Consider the following 6087-nt stretch of genomic DNA (forward strand, 5'->3'; position numbering starts at 1 on the left):
AAAACAGCCAAACTTCAGGCCTAGGGAACTATTTACCATCTCCTTCCAGGTAACAGAAAAACCATAGAGAAATATCTGCACAATGGATTTCTGGAACATTTTGTAGTTCAGTCTAGAGGAATTTTTTTCTTTGCATCTGCTCTGAATTTTCAGCAAGAATTAGATTTCTGCCCATTGCAATATTTCTGCTTAGGATACACCTTCCCTCCTCGTGTCTGAGAATGTTTTGCACAGTGTTTGAGAGGCCTGGTTATTGAAGCTCTTGCCTGGAGAAGCACCCTTCACTCCTTGCAGGGAGCTTGCTCTTCATGGCAGAAAGCTCCCAGAGAAAGTGGGGAGAGATGCAATTTGCAACAAGCCAAAGGGAGAAGAGGCAAATTAGCTTTCTTTTTCCTTTAGTTGGCCAGAACTTCACTTGTGGAAATAAAATAGGGGCTTATGAAGTCGATTTGATCATTTTTGTTCTTTATATTCTTGCTGCCTGTCTTCATACATTCTCTGCAACATTTGACAATGTGCTCTATCACTCATGGTCATTTCTCCTCTCCATGAAAGCCAGTAGAGAGCCCATCCCAACTAAAACTCCATTGGTGCATGTGTTTCTGGAGCTCTTTGTACATGGAAACCTCATGGAGAGCTTCTGTTGTCCCATCTCCTAGCAGGTGGGACTGGAAGAGCTGCAGTGGTAGCTTAGGAAACTTGGGGCTGAGCTGCAGCGTGGGGCTTATATTGTGGATGGTTTGGACCACCTGAGCCACATTAACCTCTGCAAGTAGCAGGCCAAAAAGGGTGCCAGGGCACCAAGTAATTTCCTGTAGCGAGCTTTCTAATGTACAAAAATTCTGTAAAACAACAACTGAGACATTCTTTAGCCTTTCTAAGGGATCATAATAATAGCCACGCCAGGTGAGCCCTTGGTGTTTATTGCAATTATCTGCTTATATAATCCTCAAAACAGCCTTTAAATCCCTTCCCTCTCAAAACCTGGTACATGAAGAAGCAGCATCACCACCATCCCAAGGCTTGTGGGAGATGCAGAATCTCAGGGTCCCCTCAGGCTAATTCAGTCAGAATCTGCTTTTTTAGTAATCTGATGTTTGTGCTGAATCTAACTTGGAAAACCCTTCGATAGTTATTGTTTTTTGGGTTTGTTTGTTTACACACTTGACAGCAAATGAAACCAAGGCACAGAGAAGTTAGGTAACTTGCACAAGAATGTGCAAATAGTAAGAGGCAGAGCCAGGATCTCAAGTCAAAACATCAAGAGACAGAGCCCATGTCTCTCTGCTCCACAAATATTGCCATTAATTACACTTAAATATCTTCCCAAAGTAATCTCTTACTCCCAGTCCTGCCAAGTCCAGGCTTCCTCCTCTCTGCTGCCACTGGTCAAACAGTGTTTATTGAATGTAAAGTAACCAGCCCCATGGGGAAGAAAGTTCCAAGGAGAACAGAGAATAATACAGATTAAATATTCACCTGTGCATTCACACTCTTTTACACACACACACACACACACACACACACACACATCCTGCACATACATATCCAGGCTCCTACAGTGACAAACGCCTGCTCCCCCCAGCCTAAGTGACAGCTGGCAGAAGGTTCCAGAGGTGGGGCTCCATGATGGGTCTTAATAGCAGCAGCCTTGTCCCTCCCTGCCCTGCCCCAAGAGGTCAAAGGGAGCTCGGTGGGGCTCCTAGGAGGTAGTTGGCAACTCTTCCCCACTCTGCCGCAGACGCTTCTTGGCTCGGATCTCATTCATGGCCTCTTCAATAGAACGTGTATCCCTCTTGTTGGCCACAGGCACACAGCCATAGGTCTTATTGGCCTGTAGCATGTGGGCTGCATCCTTGGCTGCTCCCTTGCCAATGAGGTGGCTATACTTGCCCTTGTAGTCACTGGCAGGGCTTACCACCACTGGTCCCTGCTGGGCTGCCTCCTCCTCCTGCTGCTGGGCCAGCTCCTTTAGCTTCCACTTCTCCTCAGCCTTCTGGGGATCACACTCTTCTCCATGGTGATAGGATTCCAGCTCTTCATCCAAGGGTGCAAACTCCTTTTTGAAGATCATGGCATAGCAACAGTCATCATCTTCCCCAAAGGAGAAGGATGTCAGGCCAGCCACTTCCACTACATCATGTAGTATGCTCCTCTCTATCTTGTTCATAGGGTGAAACGTTTTCTTGATCTGCCCACTGTCTTGGATGAAATCTGACACCTCTTTCTCCATCCTTTTATGAAATTCCACTTTCTGTTGTTTCTCTTGCTCTTGTAGTTTCTTCAGTGAAACTGCTCTCAGCATACTTCCAGACATAGCCTGTTCAATGTCTCCCCAAGACTTGCATGATCAGGTCTAAATGGTTTTTTTTCCTGGAAGAGAAGACCTTTGACAGGTTGGCCCAGGCCAGGCCACCTCACCAACTTCATCTCTGAGCTTTCCTTGCCTCCCCACTCATGTCAACCAAGCCCTGGATTTGTGTAACCTCCTACAGACTAGGTGTACCTTCTGCCTGGAAGATCTCTCACTTCTCTGTCTGGAAAAAATAAGTCCTCCTACAAATCTGGGGTCCTTGTGATTTGTGTTTAGATGTCCTCCCAAAGCCTCATGTGGCCATGAGTAGGACTTTTTCAGAGGTGGCTGGATCTAGAGTGTGTGATCCTGGGATGATTTGTGATGCAATGCTAGGATTAAGGGTGGGTGATTACTAAATCAGTCCACTGATTGGTTTGGCACCACCCTAATCCCAGCAGCTTGGATACAATATAAGGCACAGAAAGAGGTTTGTCTTGTCCTTTGCTTGCTTTGCTGCCTTCTGCCTACCATGAACTCTTTCTCTCTTCTGTGATGTTTGTCTGCCATACCACCCTGCCTTGGAGCCACCTGACAATGGACTAAAAGCTCTACAATCTGTGAGTTAGATGAATCTTTTCCCCTTTACCTTTGGGTATCAGGTATTTTGTCTCAGCAATGAGAAAAGTAAGACAGAGGACACATGCCATTTCAGCCTGGAAACATCTCTCAGCTACTTTGGACTTCTGATCTCATAGTTTTAATTCATCCCACTTTTAGTGTTATATCAAGATAAAGGTCTCTCCTTCAACTCCAGAATATGGGCAGAATATGGGCTTTAGGAGAAAAGACCATGTCATATTTGTTTTTGAGCCCATTGCACTGACTGCTGAGATTTACTCTTATTAGTCCTTTGTGTATCCCCTGTCAGTCTATAATCTGACCAGGTTTCTTGGTTCTTTGTTGAACGGGGCATTTGACATGAAGATCCTCTAATTGTGGATTGTATTTTCATGTCAATGGGCCTTGAAAGAAGCAGCACAGACTATTTAATGAAGGGCTTCATTTTTAAAGCTGCCAACTCCCCCACCCACCCATCCAAGGTGCAACATGGAGATTGAAAAGCACAGTATTGTCCCAGCCATTCTGTTAGCATGAAGAGACCCAGATGAGTCCCATTCTACTACTTCTTTTGATTCCAATGTTCTGTGAGCTAAAACCATATCAGGGGGAAGCTTAGACCTAAGTCATATGGCTTGGTAAGTGCCAGCTCTTCAGGATGGAGATGGAATGACTTCAGTTGCTCATAACTTTGGGTCACCATGACTCCAAGGCACACTTTCTTTTCGAAAATGTCAGTATCTTATGAAGTTAAATCAATCTGCCACTTAAAATAGGACATTGAGGGACCTAGATATTTGGAGGCTCTCCTTTACTTAAAACCAACTCCTAGACCATATCTACCTCCATGGCAATACTTATTTCTTGAAAAATATCACATGCAGACACTTCCTCCAAATTCCCAAAGACCATATCAGAAGAAGGATCTTGAGGGACATCTTTATTGTCAATAAACAGAGAATGGGCCTAGTGGAGGGGACTTCTACCATAAGTACTACAAGTAACATTTTAATTTCAGTTACCCTTTGAAATTTCAAACCTTTATAATGTGGCTTCAAGGAGAGGAATAAAACATGATCTGGAAATATATGCAAGTCCTATTTCTACTTCTCCCCTCCTACTTTTGAGAGACAATGGAAATAATCCATGCATTTTGGCCATGGAACATTTTTTGCCCAACCCTCGGGGCCCTCCAAACTGGATAGCTCCCTCATGTCTTTAGTTCTGCTCTTATGTGTATCTGAGTACTATCTCAAACCTCACCATCTGTCATTTGGAATCCAACAGTCTCAGCATAGGTTCAATTACTCTGCTGTGACCAAGTAGGCCAGCTCAGGATGTTTCATGACAGGTCACTCCCCCCACAGAGCCACTCAGAAGCTTTCTCTGCTACCTCCCTCACTGGAAAAAACTTTCCAAAGCTCAAAGGCAGCTGACAGGTAACATATCTGATCAAGTGTTTCCACTGTCTTGATGACAAGAGCTAAATGCTACCTCTACAGTGTCTCCCATGGTTTTCAGCATTTAACAAGTACTCAGGAGGTATTTGTTGGATTAATTGAATACATGTCCCTTCACTTGTTTGAATACTAGTTTGTGAGTATACACAGACCTTAAAGTATGTTTCTACATATATAAAGCCATTCCGAAATGAAAATCCAAATACTGCCCTATTAAAAGGAACCAAATTCAAAAGAGTAAGAATATTGAGAAGAGTCTTATAAAAATCTTTATTATAGCTCAGTGTCATAGCTAAGTGCCACAGCTCAGAGGCATAGTTAAGTGTAACAGCTTAGTGTTGTAGCCAAGTGCCACAGCTCAGAAGGCACAACTGAGCTTCACAGTTCAGTGTGGCAGCTCTGGAATGCAGCTCTGAGGCACAGCTGGGCTTCACAACTCAGTGTGGCAGCTCTGAGTTACAGCTCTCATTCTTTGAAGACTCAAGAATCTAGTGGTAAGTTGAAGAGATGGAGAAAAACCTTTTCTTATGCCCTTTTATTATGCTGGTGATCCCCAGCAGGCTCAGAGGAGTCTTAGTGCTCCACCAAAAATGAGAGCCTCCTTATATAGGGATCTACAGAGTAGGTGAGCATGCTCAATGAAGCAGGGGGTTGGGGTTATAGAACATTCCTGAAGTCAAGGGGCAGAGTTACAGAACATTTCTGAAGCAGGAGGACAGAGTTACAGAACATTCCTGAGAGGGTGTGGAGCTTAACAGAACTTTCTTGTGAGGGGGAAGAGCTTAACAGCACATTCCTGAAAGGTCACACATTTCAAATGGTCACAAACCATTTTGATACATTGAGCAGGAGTCCAGCAACACAGGGTTATATTTCCAAAACAAGACATTCTGGGGGGGGAAAAATGGAGGTGAGGCAAGGACCTGTTTTATTGCATAGCACTTTTCTATCTTTTCTCCCTTTTGATGCCCCTATTTAGGCATAGCTTCATAGGGCATCACTAGTAACTACAGAGTCATAGTTTAGGTGAGCTCTCACCACTAATTGTCATACTGTCTTGTGAAAGCCTGAACTCAGTCTTGCAGAAACTTTGTGAGGCACCTGAACAGACAAGGGCCAATCATTAGCAAAAGGAAAATGAACCAGGGTTCCAAGTAGAGGGGCAAACCATGTTGTCCAGTTATCCCAAGAGAAACTCCAAAACCCACTAGTTTGGAATTGTTCCAAGAACCTGGCAGCTCTGTCTCAGAGCCCTTTTACAGCTTTTTGAATGACCCTGACAAAGAAACAGCACTCTTCCCCCGAGAAAGATACAAGTTCCCCACTTTTCTGCTGTTAGTAAGTCCAAGGCATGACGGTTTTGTAGAGTGACTCCAGACACATCCAGTGAATGATGTCTTCAGGCATCAGCCATGCATAGACTAGTCACCTCCCAGTGTGACTACAGTGTAGGGAACAGGGAAAGGGGACATTACTAGAACCTCTGCAGTGAGTCCTAGTCTCCTGTGAGCCATGACAGCACAAGGAAAATTGACTTATTATACTGAAAAGGTAGACAAAATGACTTTGAGAAGCTGAGCTTTGGGCCTGATCAAAACTGCTCTGGGCAGCAAAGACGAAAGCCCCTGAGCTTGCCGCACCTTTTATTCAGTACATCAGGGTAAACAAAATGTAACAAATGACTCTAGACAGAGTTCAGTACATAGGGATAAG

General features: G+C 44.2%; 1 pseudogene; it reads right to left on the bottom strand.

The window, feature by feature from the left end:
* Positions 1–1368: 1368 nt before the first annotated feature.
* On the bottom strand, positions 1369–2332 carry LOC101723977 (sperm-associated antigen 7 pseudogene; annotated as a pseudogene).
* Between the last annotated feature and the right edge of the window lie 3755 nt (positions 2333–6087).

The sequence above is a fragment of the Heterocephalus glaber genome, unplaced genomic scaffold, assembly GCF_053883595.1.
Source record: "Heterocephalus glaber isolate CG9 unplaced genomic scaffold, H.glaber_assembly_v1.0 deba00001531, whole genome shotgun sequence".
NCBI classification, from domain to species: Eukaryota; Metazoa; Chordata; class Mammalia; order Rodentia; family Bathyergidae; genus Heterocephalus; species Heterocephalus glaber.